Source organism: Amia ocellicauda, chromosome 15 (genome assembly GCF_036373705.1).
Source record: "Amia ocellicauda isolate fAmiCal2 chromosome 15, fAmiCal2.hap1, whole genome shotgun sequence".
Lineage (NCBI taxonomy): Eukaryota > Metazoa > Chordata > Actinopteri > Amiiformes > Amiidae > Amia > Amia ocellicauda.
In genome coordinates, this window is record NC_089864.1 from 17,289,789 (window position 1) to 17,307,339 (window position 17,551).

The 17,551-nt window shown below is 37.1% G+C and overlaps 1 protein-coding gene across 6 annotated transcripts in view; it reads left to right on the forward strand.

Moving 5' to 3' along the window:
• The window catches only part of syt1a (synaptotagmin Ia), a 235,989-nt gene that overhangs the window by 134,323 nt on the left and 84,115 nt on the right, over positions 1–17,551 (forward strand). For 3 of the 6 annotated variants that reach the window (XM_066723614.1, XM_066723619.1, XM_066723617.1), the window contains one exon: positions 10,600–10,691. The exons of the other annotated variants lie outside the window; for them this stretch is intronic. The gene's annotated coding sequence lies outside the window, so the exon portion shown is untranslated. The remainder of the gene's footprint in view (positions 1–10,599; positions 10,692–17,551) is intronic. 6 annotated transcript variants of the gene reach the window in all.

The window sequence follows — 17,551 nt, forward strand, 5'->3', positions numbered from 1 at the left end:
TGTTTCTTTAAAGACTCTTATGGATTGAAAATGTAAGAGCTGCATTTGTACCGATTTAAGAAAATACAAAAGCAGTTAACTTTAAATGTTTATCAATATTTTTCTGACTTTCTCAGTCATGATGTATTGACAGGTGCATGGTACACAGAAATTACCGACAAGGGATTAATTGCATTTCTGAGGCATTCTCTGTGAGCTCACGCTGAGCCAAATCTGACATTAAATTTGTGGCACTTGCACTTAAAGGAACAGATGAAATCAAATGCATTCCTGGTATTTTAGTTCCCACGTATTGGATATTTGTGTAAGTGTTCTGCATGATTCTCTGTTGCAGTCTTTTTTCCCTTTGTTGAATTTCTCTGTGTAGTTATATCTTGAGAAATGGAACAGGATGGTATTTGACAGGGAGGTGTATCTGCACAAAACAGGATCCTTCTTCAATTGACTTTATCATATGACGTGATGCTAATTTGGTTTGTATGCTTCCTGGCATTAAGTTTGAGAAATTGTTTCAGAAACTGTTTTGGCAAGAGTACCTCATTAGGAAGGCACAATTCAATTTAAACAGAAATTAACAGAAATTAAAGCAGATATAAATGAATACCAAGTAGCACAGTATACTGTATTTGCAAGAAGTAAAAATTTCTAGTGCGCTTTTTTTGTAAACTCACTCTAGGGTGAGTGACAATTATATAGCAATCCGGTGGAGGGGGTTTTGAAATCTTTGTTAATCCCTCCTCCTTCTGAAGACAGCAGATAAGCTAAGAGGTGCACAAATGATCCAAATGATTAGAGGCCAAATGCATAATAGAATATAGAAATTTGATGAATTATTCATCAGCTTTAACCTCGACCTACGCTAAATGGAGATTGATTTTTGCATTGTTCATAAAAATTTAAGGCAAAGTAATATGATAAAATCATATCTCACAGACAAAATAGATTTTTACTCATTAAATCTATTTCTTTTATGCTTACTGAAGTACATTATTGTTATTGTTGCTGATTCTCATACTGTATCGTTGTACAGATAAAACCGTTACATGAAACAAGCGGAAATGAAGAAAATAGCAAATGAATATAAGCAGCGCAATCAGAGCACACATCCCCCATTTCTGTTTTTATAAGATGGATGAACTCAAAAGAGAATAATGTCAGTTCTTTCTCCAGGATGTCTGGCAGCATAAATAAACTTCTGCCTCTTAATTTAATAAAAACTGGGAACAATAAATTAACTGGATGCAGTGAAAGTATGACGCTAGTACAGTAAGATGTATTGAATTACGCTGCACCAGGCTTGCTTTTCAGTGAATTATGAGTATGATGAGTTTTCTTTTGTTTTGTTTTTTTAATGGAATCAAGAAGGCACACAATCACCACCATTTGTATACTGGTTATGCTGTTACATATGTAAAGACTATTTAAAATATTGAACCGATTCCATGGGATGTGGAAGGTAGTTCTCTGTGGCACGTATCGGTCTTAGCCCCAGTATATCACACCTTCTTGAAAGTGAAAAGGCAATGTGCCAGATAAGCAGTCTACTTTTAATCGAATGTCAGCAATGAATTTGCATTTATAAACCAATGTGCATCGCTTTCTCTGATCTGGTTGGAATAAACAGTCTGATTAGTCAAGGAATGGCATCATTCTAAATCAGGGTTGTTTTGTGGTTTTGTTTATTAGATTGTTTCTTGGACAAATTGGTTAAAATTTATGTGTTTGACCTACAGAACAGGCCAGGAATGTAATATTATGAAGAGCTGTCCTTGTTTTCCCCAAATGGGTCAGTCTGTCAGCTGGAATCCATGCATTATAAACAGGAGTGACATCTCTGGAACCGAGCCTTCTGGACACATCACTCCCTGCACAGCACCAACATGGCTTCCTGCCCCCTCTGAAGCCATCCATCCGTTCTGGCCTGTCACACTAGGACTGACTGGTTTCGTGGACAGCTCTGCTGTGGGCGTACAATCACAGTGTGTAGAATAATAATAACGTGTCATCCCTTGTGAATCACCTGTTCTCCTTTTCAACTGCCATTACTGCCGTTTAACTCCACTAGGTTCTGCAGCTATACAGCCATGAGTAAGAGCTGACCTTGAATGTCCTTGGCCTCCCATTGGGCAACATCTGCAATGGAGGCTTTTATATTATGCTGGATTATACAATAATAATTATAATTATTGTTATTGTTATTATAAAGATGAGTTGTATATAGTAGTAGCAGCGGTAGAATTTTCTATATAGTAGCAGTAGCAACATTAACTGCCAAACCAAGCCTCCAGATTGCATGGTTCAGGATAAATATGACATTGCAATGAAAATAATGTAGTGATAAAATCATAAAACCTAACCTAAAAAAAATAAAACCTATTACCTAAAAGGGCTAATAAAAATCATGCTACTTTCTCAGGTCTGTGTGTGTAAGATGGTGAACACGCTTCTGCACATTTCACATTATGAACAAGAATTTGAAAAATTATAGGAATTGCTCTTTTCCATATGAATCCTTTCAGATGGCTTATGATGCCATGCATACCAATCTTGCGTTATTGGCATGTTTAGCTTGTCTTTTATGTATTATTCATTCCAACATTGATTCAGTAAATGCTGCTTCAACATACTCATTACCCCACCGTTAGTGCTTTTTAGTGTGTTTGTGGACTGGAGCGTTATGAATGCTTGTAGCTAAAGGGCTGCGAAGGGGAGCCACATGGAGGCTCATGTGAGTGACTTTGCTGCACGTTTCTCCTGCACATGCCTCTGTTGAGTTTCAGCAGGCGGTCCTGTGAAGAGAACCAGCATAAATGTAATGGCAATGTTTTTAGCATAAATTAAATTGTGTAGTATAGTATACTGTACTGTACTGTGGTGTGTTGCATTTCACCTGCTTTCATAAAAAAAAAAAAAAACAGCTTTACATATTCACCCTGAATGCATGATTCTATATTTTGAATAATTTGACAAATTTAATCAATAGACAAGCTTTTTTTTTTGTATCATCCAATGTGACATATGTTATTAAACCTCAGAATCTAGCCATCATCTCAGGCTCACATCCACACACCTGGTCCCAAATGAGCCTTTGCCAAAACATCCTCTTCCAAGCTCAGGGATGTGGCGTCTCTGTACACAATGTTACATATAACATGGTTTACTTATCAATCAAGCATTTCTCTTGCATTTCATCTGTGTGCCTGTAAATTGTAAAAGAAAATGAAAAATGAACACTGTCAGTCAACACAGCAAGCTCACGTGCATCTGACAAACCAGAGGGGGCGCAGTTGCTCAGCAAGCCAATGATAACCTGGCGAACTTCAAAGCCAGTTGACTCTTGCGGCAGTCAACCAGCTCTGCACTGCTGAGAGGGGAATTCCCCGCATAGTAGGTTAATGGCACAGCCCAGATCAGAACCAGCGGTCTTAAGACTATAGAGTGTAAACTAGACTCCAATCAGAAACCTTTATCTCTGTGAAGCTTAATTAAATTAAACATAAATTAAACATTTTAAAACTGTGGCATATTTAATTCAAATGCATCTTGACAACAGCTTCTAAAACAAGGAGTGAGTAAAATCCTGCTGAAGTCTCTCCTCACTGGTTCACATGCCATGGCAAAGATTTTACATTATTGTAATTGCACAGAGATGCTGGCAGCATCTTGTGAAAACCAGGGTCTAGTTAATATAAGATGGACTACTCCATTTCCTATAAGAAGACCCAGTCAGAGCTCAAATATAGCTTCATCTTAAACCGTATATATGGAAAAAAATTGCATTTAAAATAAAGTCATCTGTAATGCTTCCATAAGCACTGAGATGTATGTTTAAAAAATGGGCCAGAAGTCAAGCAGAGGAAGGAATTAATAATAGCTGCTGGAAGATGCCTTCTGAATGCCTGTAACTCTTGTGATATCTTTCATTATTTTACACATCTGTGAAAAAACAGTCTATGTCACTGACTGCCAAGAGTATTGATACTCTTTTAAATGCTATTTCTTCCTGTGTAGTTGTTTTTCTCCCGGTTTGCATTTTCAATGCCGCTAACATGTTGACAGAAACACACCCACATCTCTGAAGAGAATGTGACAAATCATGCTTCATTGAGTTCCCTCATATTCATGTAATGTTTCTTTTTTCCCCAAAAGTTGTTTATTTTACTTTAAATCAGCCCACGTACGTTCACTAGGGATTCAGATTTGTGTGGTGATAAAAGGAGACCAGTGTGTCCTGCACATCTAGAAACATTATTTTAAAACACCTCAGGGAGCTGCTGAGTTTTACAAGCTGTAAAAGTTCAGCTTGCAACACTTCACTCTGAATGCTGTTGAAGTCATATCCCTGTGTTTGTTTTTCTGGTTCTTGTAGTCAGCATTACACTCACACAGTGACTTAACGGCAAGATGAGGAGCCCCATCAGGTACCATAATAGAATGCCAGGATGTTTTGAAGTAGTTTCTCATTTACCCCATTGCTTGGTTCATCCTTCTCATAGTTGCATGTTTTCTTTTGTGTTTTAAACCTGAATAAAGTGATAGAGATAAAACCAGATGCACATCATTCATACTAGATCATCTGCCAGAGGCCTCTACTGGATACTGCAAACTCTCCAGTTCCTGATGTATCCTGCCAAGAGCAATTCACTTTATAGAACAGCAGACCGCAGTTACATGTAGCACAACCAGAAAATAAAAGGTATGATACATACAAGACGATATCTGACATATCTGTTGCTTTTCCACTGAAAAACAAATCTTCACACTGTTTAACAAAGGGTGTGATCTTTAACTAATTAATCGTACCTACCTCAGGTGCTCTTGACAGTATTTCCAGATGGTGATTTAATTCCTCCTTGTGCCTCTAAACAATGGTTGCTACAGTTTATCTAATGTGTTCTTTATGCTTTTTAATTGGTCATTTTTATGAAGAGATCTGATCATCAATGCTTGTAGAAAAATCTGTTGAATGTGTCTACCTGTCAACTTGAGTTTTCCACAAAAAATCAATGAAGAATCCTTTTATATTCCTTTGTATTTATTTATTGATCATGTCATGTTTCAGTGGAACAGTTTAATTTGGTGTGCTCCCCTATTGAAAGTGACACGTAACATATTGCTTAGCAGGGTTCAGCACACACGTGTAACGTTATCGGAAGGTGTTCCCTTATTTCCTTTTAGTTTTCTATGCGCACATTTTTTTGTTATTTCAAGTTGTTGATCAAATCAAAAGCTTGTACAGTCTTCCATGGAATACCAGACCAACAGAGGAAGTCTCGGGTACATAGCTACAACAACATGTATCCTTTCTGCAATCAACCTTTCAAAAGCTTTCAAAACAACTGCAAATCTTAGAAGGAATCGGAGGTGGAGGCAAGACAATGATTCTTACAGGTTCATTAGTTTCAATAAAGCACTCAACACCAGCAATGTTTTTTTTCTAGGTCTAGGTCTAGGTGTTGCCTCCAGTGCCTACAAATGGGTGATATGACCTTGAATGGCAGAAGCTTTCAGTCATATCATGAGGAGGGTGTAATTTGGTGTGGGGTTTAGTCAGACAGGTGAGAAGGAGGTTATTCATATGTATGTGTAATTGTAAGGAGACAGATCTTACATATTGAGTCCTCCATATTGCCTAAGCATGGGGTGCAATGATGAAAATTCCCTGACATTCTGTTACTGAGCATGAGATACAAATAAGTGTGTTTTAAGTGCTGTAATAACCAGTTTCATCCAGTTGTAGGATACATTTCGCTTGTATGTGAATAATTTCCCTGAAAGTAGGACTGAAGCTGTGTGTTTATATATTCTGATGCATGCTATCCATGTTGGTTTTGTACATATATCAATCAATATCATCTTAAAAGAAGTAGAATGAATCAAAACATGGAATGACAATATTATTATATATTTTTTTATTTTTAATTGAAATGTATTTCACTTATAGCATAGATGTCATCCATGCATTTAAATGTGGAGGAGAGTGTTGGCATCCATATACCATTCTTGGTTTCCATGACGACCATGATCTTGCAAGATAATTGGATTCTTACTGTAACAATAAAAATGTATTTAGTCTAATTCTAGTTGATTTTCTAAATCATAATATTTGTATGTTGTAAGGAATATCATGGATATCTATGGTATTTTCACTTGTACAGTTATCTCTGAATGATTGTTTTTGGTTGTTGTTGTCTCTTTTTAATATATATATATATATATATATATATATATATATATATATATATATATATATATATATATATATATATATACACACTACTGTTCAAAAGTTTTGGGTCACTTACACATGTCCTTGTTTTCAGAAAAGCAAATTTTGTGTCCATTAAAAAAACATCAAATTGATCAGAAATACAGTATAGACATTGTTAATGTTGTAAATGACTATTGTAGCTGGAAATGGCTGATTTGTAATGAAATATCTACATAGGCGTACAGAGGCCCATTATCAGCAACCATCAGTCCTGTGATCCAATGGCATATTGTGTTTGCTAATCCAAGTTTATCATTTTAAAAGGCTAATTGATCATTAGAAAACCCTTTTGCAGTTACGTTAGCACAGCTGAAAACTGATTAAAGAAGCAATAAAACCGACCTTCTTTAGACTAGTTGAGTATCTGGAGCATCAGCAATTGTGGGTTCGATTACAGGCTCAAAATGACCAGAAACAAGGAACTTTCTTCTGAAGCTCGTCAGTCTATTCTTGTTCTGAGAAATGAAGGCTATTCCATGTGAGAAATTGCCAAGAAACTGAAGATCTTGTACAACGCTGTGTACTACTCCTTTCACAGAACAGCGCAAAGTGACTCTAACCAGAATAGAAAGAGGAGTGGGAGGCCCCTGTGCACAACTGAGCAAGAGGACAAATACATTAGAGTGTCTAGTTTGAGAAACAGAGGCATCACAGGTCCTCAACTAGCAAGCATCATAGTACCCGCAAAACAACAGTCTCAACGTCAACAGTGTAGAGGCGATTCCGGGATGCTGGCCTTCTAGGCAGAGATGCAAAGAAAAAGCCATCTCTCAGACTGGCCAATAAAAATAAAAGATAAAGATGGGCAAAAGAACACAGACACTGTGACAGCGGAAGATTGGAAAAAAGTGTTATGGACAGACGAATGTAAGTTTGAGGTATTCGGATCACAAAGAAGAACATTCGTGAGACGCAGACCAAATGAAAAGATGCTGGAGGAGTGCTTGATGCCATCTGTCAATGGTGATGGTCTGGAGGTGCTTTGGTGGTGGTGATGTGGGAGATTTGTACAGGGTAAACGGGATCTTGAAGAAGGAAGGCTATCACTGCAATGCCATGCCATACCCAGTGGACAGCGCTTGATTGGAGCTCGTTTCCTCCTACAACAGGACAATGACCCAAAGCACAGCTCCAAACTATGCAAGAACTATTTAGGGAAGAAGCAGTCAGCTGGTATTCTGTCTATAATGGAGTGGTCAGCAAAGTCACCGGATCTCAACCCTATTGAGCTGTTGTGGGAGCAGCTTGACCGTATGGTACATAAGAAGTGCCGATCAAGACAATCCAACTTGTGGGAGGTGCTTCAGGAAGCATGGGGTGAAATCTCTTCAGATTACCTCAACAAACTGACGACTAGAATGCCAAAGGTCTGCAAGGCTGTAATTGCTGCAAATGGAGGATTCTTCGACACAATTATTATTTCAATTAAAAATCATTATTTCTAACCTTTTCAATGACTATATTTCCTATTCATTTTTCTATATTTCCTATTTAAACTCATTTCATGTATGTTTTCATGGAAAACAAGGACATTTCTAAGTGACCCCAAACTTTTGAACGGTAGTACCTGCTATACAGACCATGTTGTGACAGAGTCCTGTTGTACACATTGGAAATGATAATAATGCAGTTGGGCTTGAGGTTAAGCACAGAATCAATACGTGTTTCAGGAGGGCACACAAATGTGATCGTATTACACTCAGAATCGTGGATTTGACGATGGCAGAATAAATGGGTTTGTGGGAGATCAAATGTCGTTTTAAGCCGTTCAGATGTATCTGCTTTATTCTATGGTTTTTTTTTAGCCTTCAAATACCAATTGTCTTCCACATTTTGAAGCTTTCACCTCAAAGAAACAAAGACAATTGGCCACACTTGAAAGTCCTTTGAATCATTTATTTGTGCATCAGGGAAGAAAATGATCTGATGAAGGTCAGAATGTGTCTTGTTTTGTTTTTCCTGATGCGGAAATATATTATTCTGTGAACTTATAAGCTAGGAGTCAATTTGCTTGGTCTTTTTTTAGCTGGCTTTTTTGACAAAGGACCTGTGATAATTTGTTGAGCGTGCAATACTGCTTGTGGTTGTTGATTGGGAAGAACAAGGGCATCATCATTAAAAGACATTGAGTGGTTCCAAGACATGCAGTGTGATAAAGTAAATTCTCAAGCAGACATTTTACAAGTAACACAGGTAATATAAGCACTGACTTCATCTGAATCTTACCTGTGCTATGTGGATACTCACAGTATTACCGACTTTCTAAAGTTAGCCCCTGGAATCGGAAAACACTGATGAATTCAAAATCATTTAATGTTAAAGAAAAATACCTCTCCGTCTACCTTGAAACATGAACTCCAGTGCAGTGTTTGTCACATCAATCAGTTTTTTCCCCAACGCATACACAGTTCTTCCCATGATACACTATGAAGACAAATTACCTTATTATTTCAAAGAGCCATGCATATGCAAATACTGGCCCAGGGAAGAACAAACCAGTAACATGAATTGTACTTTAAAAGAAACAGCCTTAGGAAAGAGTCAACTTGTTGTTAATGTAAGGAGATCCAGCTTAACAGAGCAGTAGACGTTGTGTATACGCCTGCTGATGAATACCGAGTGTAAGGGAAGCATCTTCTGATCTGGATGAAGTTAAGCAGAGTCCCATTAGGGGCAGTATCCAGAAAATTGTTTTCTGTACAGTATAATATGTGGTATGCATAAGCAAGCCCAGGACACAGATGAAAACGTATTAAAAATGGCATGGCATTACAGAGACAGGGCTCTGATGGGCCACAACTGTATTTTATAAGTGTTCATTAATTAATTCTTAAATATTTGTATTTATAAGTGTAATTTATATCACTTCTCCATGTAAGTGCAATGAAGCAGGGATTAGTGTTGATTAGATATGATTATATAAAATGATTTTCATACCTCCTGTATGAATTTCAGTAGTAGCGGTTCGATTTGCTATCCCAGCTGCCTCTATAATCATGATACAATCAGAATCCTTTGCTCTCCATTAAGTAAGAAAATAAATTGATTGGGCAGAGTGTGTAAAATGTGACATATCAGAGCAATTGTACTTAATTGTTTCATGATTGGGATTGAGACAAAAAACACAATATATTCCAATTCTTCAAAATTATGTTTGTATTCCTTACATATTATGAACTACCATTTGTCAACTCATGTGTATATTCGATATATTGTGTATTGCGGTGACAACATCATTCATTGTTAAGCATGTCTGTAATTTACTGTAATTTGTCAAGAAAAATTGCTTTTCTGTCGGATCAGTGGCATAACAAAAGATTGTTATTAAATTGAGGTTAAAGGATTGAAGGATATTTGTAAAACAAGGCCTAAGCAATGACCTGTCTACAGAGGCACAGGGAAACTACTGCTAAACCCTTGCCTCTGAATCAAAGAGGAGCCAGAGGACAAACCTCAATTTTCTGAACGCCTCCCAGGGAGTCAAAGTTAAAGCATAATAGTTTTATTCTTATTTTCTGATCACTAGACAAACACTGTGCTTCTATTGATATGAGGATGATGGAAATATTTCCAGATAAAACACATTTCTGCTCTTGCATACATTCTTTGAACACTGACAGATGTATCTGTAGTCTTGTTGAGCTTTTTATTTGTTTTCTGGCCTGCTCCTCTGTTCACAGTTTGTTCGCAGCTCTGAACTGCTGTGTAGTTGGGTTACTTGTCACATGTCAGTAATGGCAGACCACTGAAGAATCGTAAAGATTTCAGTGGGTGAGCTGGAATATGAAAGCACTATCTGCAATTTAAACTGTCTGTGTCGTTAGCAGATATGTTAGAGGTTTGGACTCACAGCGTGAGTTAAGAATTTTCTAAAAGAAAGAATTACTGAAACATGCAAGTGTGTGTTCAGACCTTACTGAAAGATTACACTGATCTAAGGAAGTTGTATTTAATCAAAGTGTAGCTTTCATGCACAGCCAGTGCAGCCTGTGAACTAGAAACTCATTGCAACAGACAACATTCACACTATCCTTGTAACTATCATGTGGGGTTGGACACGGCATCTGGCCTCTCGGGTGTGGTTTAGGAAACATTGAGGCAGGGAGTGCATGGTGATCAAAATAAATAGACATACACAAAATCCTAGCTCCTCTCGAGCCTCAACTAAACACAGATCAGATCCCTAACTGAACACATAACTAATGAACAACACATACACTAGCAGACAGTTCAAATCTAAATCCATATCCATATTTAAGTTCAGTAGCAAAAGTCGGGTACCATCCATTGATTGTTTCTTTTCTCGCTCTCTCTGCTCCGACTCCCAGGCTCTCCTTCTGCATCTCCTAGTCTGTCGCTTCCTGTTTTATCGAGGAAGGGAGCCAGTCAAAGAGGGAACAGCCGATCAGGTGTTCCCCAGGTAATTTTCCTGCCCCAGGGTCTGGGCCATTCAGGGTGGTCTTTCACTGTGCTGCCCAGCATGACATCACACTATAGGTGCAGGAGACTTTTGATTTGTCTCAGAAAAATATACTTGATTTGAAGGTCTTTGTACCATACATCACATTGTCTGACCTTTTCAGGATAGTTCTAGGTGAACTATGAGATGAGAGTCAATTATTAGTTACATATATATATTAGGGCTGGGAATCGTTCACTAATTAATCGCACAATTTGCTGTGATTAATTGCAATTAATCACATTTTTTCCCCAAGCTTGTAATCATCAATATTTAAACGTAGAATCACCTAATTAAATTAATCAACACAAAGTAAGTCTCTTTTAAATAATATTTTTAAGTGCCAGTTGAATTTCAAAAAGGTACATAAGTCTTTGCAATATGAATAACAAAAGGAGAATATTGATTTTTTTTTTTCTTCAAGATTTTGTCTATTCTTTTACATTAAGCCAGCAACTGAGAAAGACCAGTTGGTTTACATTGTCAGGGGACAAAGCAGTTCTCTTTTTCTGGACATTGTGTCATTAAAGTAATTAAAACAGAAGCAAAAAAAGTGCTGTGTCAATTGTTATTTTTTCTTGATGCGTTAAATATTTCAAATTAATCGCAATTAATTCCCCCAGCCCTAATATATATATATATATTCATATACATATATATACGTATATATATATATATATATACACTCACCTAAAGGATTATTAGGAACACCTGTTCAATTTCTCATTAATGCAATTATCTAACCAACCAATCACATGGCAGTTGCTTCAATGCATTTAGGGGTGTGGTCCTGGTCAAGACAATCTCCTGAACTCCAAACTGAATGTCTGAATGGGAAAGAAAGGTGATTTAAGCAATTTTGAGCGTGGCATGGTTGGTGGTGCCAGACGGGCCGGTCTGAGTATTTCACGATCTGCTCAGTTACTGGGATTTTCACGCACAACCATTCTTTGTAAAACCTAGAAATGGTGTGAAAAGGGAGAAACATCCAGTATGCGGCAGTCCTGTGGACGAAAATGCCTTGTTGATGCTAGAGGTCAGAGGAGAATGGGCCGACTGATTAAAGCTGATAGAAGAGCAACTCTGACTGAAATAACCACTCGTTACAACCGAGGTATGCAGCAAAGCATTTGTGAAGCCACAACACGTACAACCTTGAGGCGGATGGGCTACAACAGCAGAAGACCCCACCGGGTACCACTCATCTCCACTACAAATAGGAAAAAGAGGCTACAATTTGCACAAGCTCACCAAAATTGGACAGTTGAAGACTGGAAAAATGTTGCCTGGTCTGATGAGTCTCGATTTCTGTTGAGACATTCAGATGGTAGAGTCAGAATTTGGCGTAAACAGAATGAGAACATGGATCCATCATGCCTTGTTACCACTGTGCAGGCTGGTGGTGGTGGTGTAATGGTGTGGGGGATGTTTTCTTGCCACACTTTAGGCCCCTTAGTGCCAATTGGGCATCGTTTAAATGCCACGGCCTACCTGAGCATTGTTTCTGACCATGTCCATCCCTTTATGACCACCATGTACCCATCCTCTGATGGCTACTTCCAGCAGGATAATGCACCATGTCACAAAGGTCCAATCATTTCAAATTGGTTTCTTGAACATGACAATGAGTTCACTGTACTAAACTGGCCCCCACAGTCACCAGATCTCAACCCAATAGAGCATCTTTGGGATGTGGTGGAACGGGAGCTTCGTGCCCTGGATGTGCATCCCACAAATCTCCATCAACTGCAAGATGATATCCTATCAATATGGGCCAACATTTCTAAAGAATGCTTTCAGCACCTTGTTGAATCAATGCCACATAGAATTAAGGCAGTTCTGAAGGCGAAAGGGGGTCAAACACAGTATTAGTATGGTGTTCCTAATAATCCTTTAGGTGAGTGTGTGTATATATATATATATATATATACACACACACATATATATAGGAATTGTATTATTTCTTTGTGTTTCTTATGGTTATTGATCTTGGAGTATTCAAGAAACAATGACAGAGGCACAGACTAGAGGCCTAAAAATTGCCAACTTGCCAGCTTGATTTATTAAAGTATTCTGCACTGATTGTTTGTAAATCCAGTGGAATGCTTGTTTGTATTCAGAATGAGTTGCACCACTTCAGCTCCTTCCTGAGAGCCCAATCTCAATCCCATTAAAATATTTCAAATATAAATGAGCCAGGAAAGAAGTGATCATCCTTCTTTCAATGATTTTTTTTTTTCCTTTTGGTAAATGCATTTGGCCTCTTGTGATACACTTATTTGCATATATTTTTCTCTCTCTTTCTTTCACTTCTTCTGCTGTTATAATTATTTTTAGGATTAAGTGCTAGGCTTCTCTTGTGATTTAAAGACTATATGTTCTGGTTACATTCTAGGCTATAATGCATATAGAGTGCCTATAGAAAGTCTGCACCCCTTCACCTTTTTTTCACATTTTGATGTCAAGTACCTCCAATTTTCATGCATTTAAATGAGTATTTTTTCCACCAGCTGAAATTCTTGGTAGAAGCTCCTTTGGTAGCACTTACAACTGTGAGTCTGTTGGGATAGATCTCTAAAAACTTGGCGCACCTAGAATTAGCAATATGTGACCATTCTTCTTTCCAAAGCTCTATCATGATCATTGGGGAGTGTTAAGGGACAGCAAGTCATCTTCTAGTCATGCCACAAATTGTCCATTGGATTTAGGTCAGGGCTTACTGGGTAACTCAAGGACATTTACCTTTTTGTTACTTAGCCACTCCAGTGTAGTTTTGGCTGTGTGCTTCAAGTCGTCGTCATGCTGAAAGGTGAACTTCCATCCCAGTTTCAGCTGTCTTGAAGACGGCAGCAGATTTTCCTCAAGGACTTTCCTGTACTTTGGCCCCAGTCCCTGTTGATGAGAAACATCCCAATAACATGATGCTGCCACCACCACCATGCTTCACAGTAGATGGTGTTCTTTGGGTGATGTTGTGTTTGCGCCACACATAACACTGCATTTATTTCAATTTTGGTTTGTCTGACCACAAAACCTTTTGCTATATGGCTACAGAATCTCCTGAGTGTGTTTTTTTTTTTTTTTTTTTTTGCATACTTCATGTAGAATTCGAGGTGGTCTTTCTTGAGTACCATACCGGCCAGATTTGTGGAGTGCTTGTGACATTGTTACATGCACCTTTTGACTAGCCATAAAAACCTGTAGCTCTTGCAAAGTTGCCATTGGCCTTTTGGCAGTCTCTGGCTCAGTCATCCAATTTGGAGGTACGGCCTGATCTAGGCAGGGTCTTAGCCATGCCACACACCTTCCACTTCTTAATAATTGTCTTGATCATGCTCCAAGGGAACTCATCTAACCTGGCTATTTTATTTTTAATTAATTCGTAGATAACTCAAATGAAAAAGTTTTTACTGGATTTTGATTCCAGGCACCAAAAAGGCAAAACTTCTGAAAGGGGGTGTGGATTTTCTGTAGGCACTGTGTATCTCTGTGTGTTTACATATGTAGGTGTGTGTATTTTGAGAGCGAGGACACTGCATTACTGTAGTTAAATGGCATAAATGTATTTTTTTTCATCAACAATCATAATAATAATAACAACAAAAACTTGTTTATGAGAGGCAATTCTTACCATTCATTCTGCTTTTTAATATTAAATAAATGTGTAAATGATAAAAGGATTACCATTTCCAGGCATTCTTTTTTTCCTTCCCAAGGAAGGTACACTGTAGTTCATGTGAAGTAATATTTATTTCCTTAATTACAATGATGAAGTCTAGTCAACTTATTATCAAGAAACTGTTATCTATTTTCCCTAAAATCCTAGCTAGTTTTCAGTGCAAAATTATTTGTATCAGTTGTGCCCACTTGGTTATCTAAGTGGTAAACAAAATTAACATACCGTGACATTGCTTTCAATGAGCTGTCACCTACAGTGGTCATGCCGGAACTTCAAACTGAAAACCCTGGCCAGTCATTTCAACACAAAGTTAGCTTACTTCTTTCTTTGTCGGTTACATTTCACATCATCTGTGCTGTTCTGTGACCGATCATTTTTAAGCGGTATTCAAAACCTGAGTGTGTCACAGTTCCTTGTTACTGAATATCACAGTCATATTTTACAACTAATATTTATTTTTGTTGTTTCAGTTATTATTTGCATCTAGTTGGTGATTATAAACTTCACAGAAAATGAGGAGGATGATAAGAAAACTGTCAATTAATTTACTGTAGATCTGTACTATTTAGCTTTGGGATGAAAAAACATCTCTTACATTTTAAAAATAAAACTCAGCCACCTTTAAACTTTATATATCAAAAACAAGGATTTATTAAACAGGAACGGACCATTGCCAACAGTATAAGTTTCATATGAAAGCCTAAAAGGAAAGAAGACAGAACTGGGAGACTTGTTTTTTTCTGATTTGTTTGTAAGCAGAAAAAACTAAAACAAACCCTTGTCCTTTATGGTAGACCTACTTAGCTAGCCTAATAAAATTTAACATGTTTAATAAGATTTGTGCTCATTAAGTGTTTAATGGAGGTGATCAATCATGCATTTAGTAGCTAAAGGATAACCTTTGCCTTACAGATATAAGATGGCAGTGCTGATTCAGAATGCATGTGTTCTAGCCTACTCCAACACGCACATAATATCTGCTTTCTCATTGCATTAGATTGACCTTGTTCTAATGCATTGAATAATAGTTATTGGTTCCCTTTTCAGTCTAGAATAAAGAAAGGTTCCTTTTCTTAAGTGTATTTCACTGTTTATATTTTTGGGGAGAGCATATTATCTAAGCCCAGTCCTTGTTTAAATTAAATATTGTTTACATGTTTTAGGTTTCATAGGACTATGGCCTTTAAGAACTGACATTATACACCCCTGGCTTATTACATTGTTGGAAGTACAAATATTTGCATTAAAGGCTTTTTTCAAGAGATTGGCCAATCTAGTTCTGCAGTAAAATATATATAAAAAGCTAAGAACTTAAGAAATAAACTAACAATCTTAATACTGTGAAATGAAATTAACCTAATTAATGAACAATTAGAATAATAACCAAGCACATTTTTTATGGTATACTTAACCTAAAGGTTAAAACATGCAGCAGATTTCAGTTTCCCTCAGTTTGAAATAATACCTACAGCAATAAATCTATTAATGTCTGCCAATCCATCAAAAGTCAGAAGGTTATGGGCTACAATTTCCAAATGTTTTGTCTGTCATGAGTAAAATTGCAAGTGTTTATTTTTGTTTTTGTTTTGTTTTGTTTTATGTTTTGGGTGAAATATATTCTTGTCTCCAACTAGACAGAAAAATGTTTCCTTCTTTTTAATGTTACATTTTAATGTTACTTCTCTGCAGATAATATTTAATCATCAAAGGTACGACACTGCGGCATGCAAAAAACAGATCACTGGACTGGCACTGCCACTTCTAATCTCATCGTCCAGAAAGCTCTGTTGTATTCTCGTAATAAGAATTTTGATTAACACAAAATCAAGTGAAGGCCAGTGTCTCTTCTCCCTGGGGATAACTTCTCTATTTGTATTGTAATTCCAGAGAGTTCTGTTCCATTTTATTAGCTAAAAGTATATTAAATGGTCAAGCACACAAGACTAGCATGCACACTATGATAGTTAATGTATGCCATTCTGAGAAATTGCAATGCAAATTTACCATGGTAAAAGGATTTCTAGCATTTCAAGTTGTCAAAAAGCCACTCCATTCGACTAATGAGCATGCATGGGAGAATGCTCCTACATGTACAATACATACTGATTGAAAGTAATTCTGTCTTTTGCATAATGGCCGAGGCTAGTAAGCATTATGATAGACTGTGTTATGAGTAGACTTCTTTCAAAACCATTTGCATGATTCCGAAAGAGAACAGTTGATTTTATTTCTTGGACTAATACTGCTGGCTTAAGTACCGTTCCTCTGTGAGCTCTGAGAGAGTTTTCAGTTTCTTCGTGAATACTTTCTCTCTCAGCCTTTCTGCCTCTTTTGTCTTGTATTTCCCTTATGATGTTTATACATTCACTATAGAGTGTTACATTGCTAAAGCTCTGTGACAGAAAGATATGTGCAGCTGTGCTGTTTTGACATTTAAATGAAGTAAAGGTTAATGTAAAATACCAGTAAAACCTGTCCTGTGTTCCTTTTTCCTTAAAAAAAGTTAATACTTTTTTTTTGTTTTAAATCAAGTTTCAGACAGAATTGTCCTTTTGTAATTGTATTTATGTAGGTATTGTCAGCTTTTTGACTGCCAGATCATATTTTTTATGGCACAATAACATAATCTATTTGGAAACAAAGTGTAACATTCATTATGTTTTACTGACTGTTTACCTCAGTTAGTCCCATGGAACTATTACCCACTGTAATGGAGTGTTCACTCCCCTCAGGGGGGTTGGCAATTATTTGCTGGGAAATCTGAAAGAGAGTAGAGGGGAAATGTACTGTAATTCATTACACAAGAAACAATACATACATTAATTGTGTGTTCCTAACTGCTTTGAGGGAAACTGATATTTGGAGTCAGCATTATGCCTAGTCACAGTCGGCAGATACAGAAAAAATGGTAGCTATGTAAACAAAACTGTCCCAGACTGAATAGACATGTCTGTCAAGCAGAATTTTTAAGGAGATAACAGAGCTTTGTTACTGTTTCATTAATAAAATCTGCAATGTTAAAGTAGCAAATATATAACATTTTACATACTACAATTAATTACAATATGTTACATAATGTTCTTGCCTGTATGAGGATGTGAACTAGTGACAGTTTTGGAGTTATTACATTCTGTGCATTGAT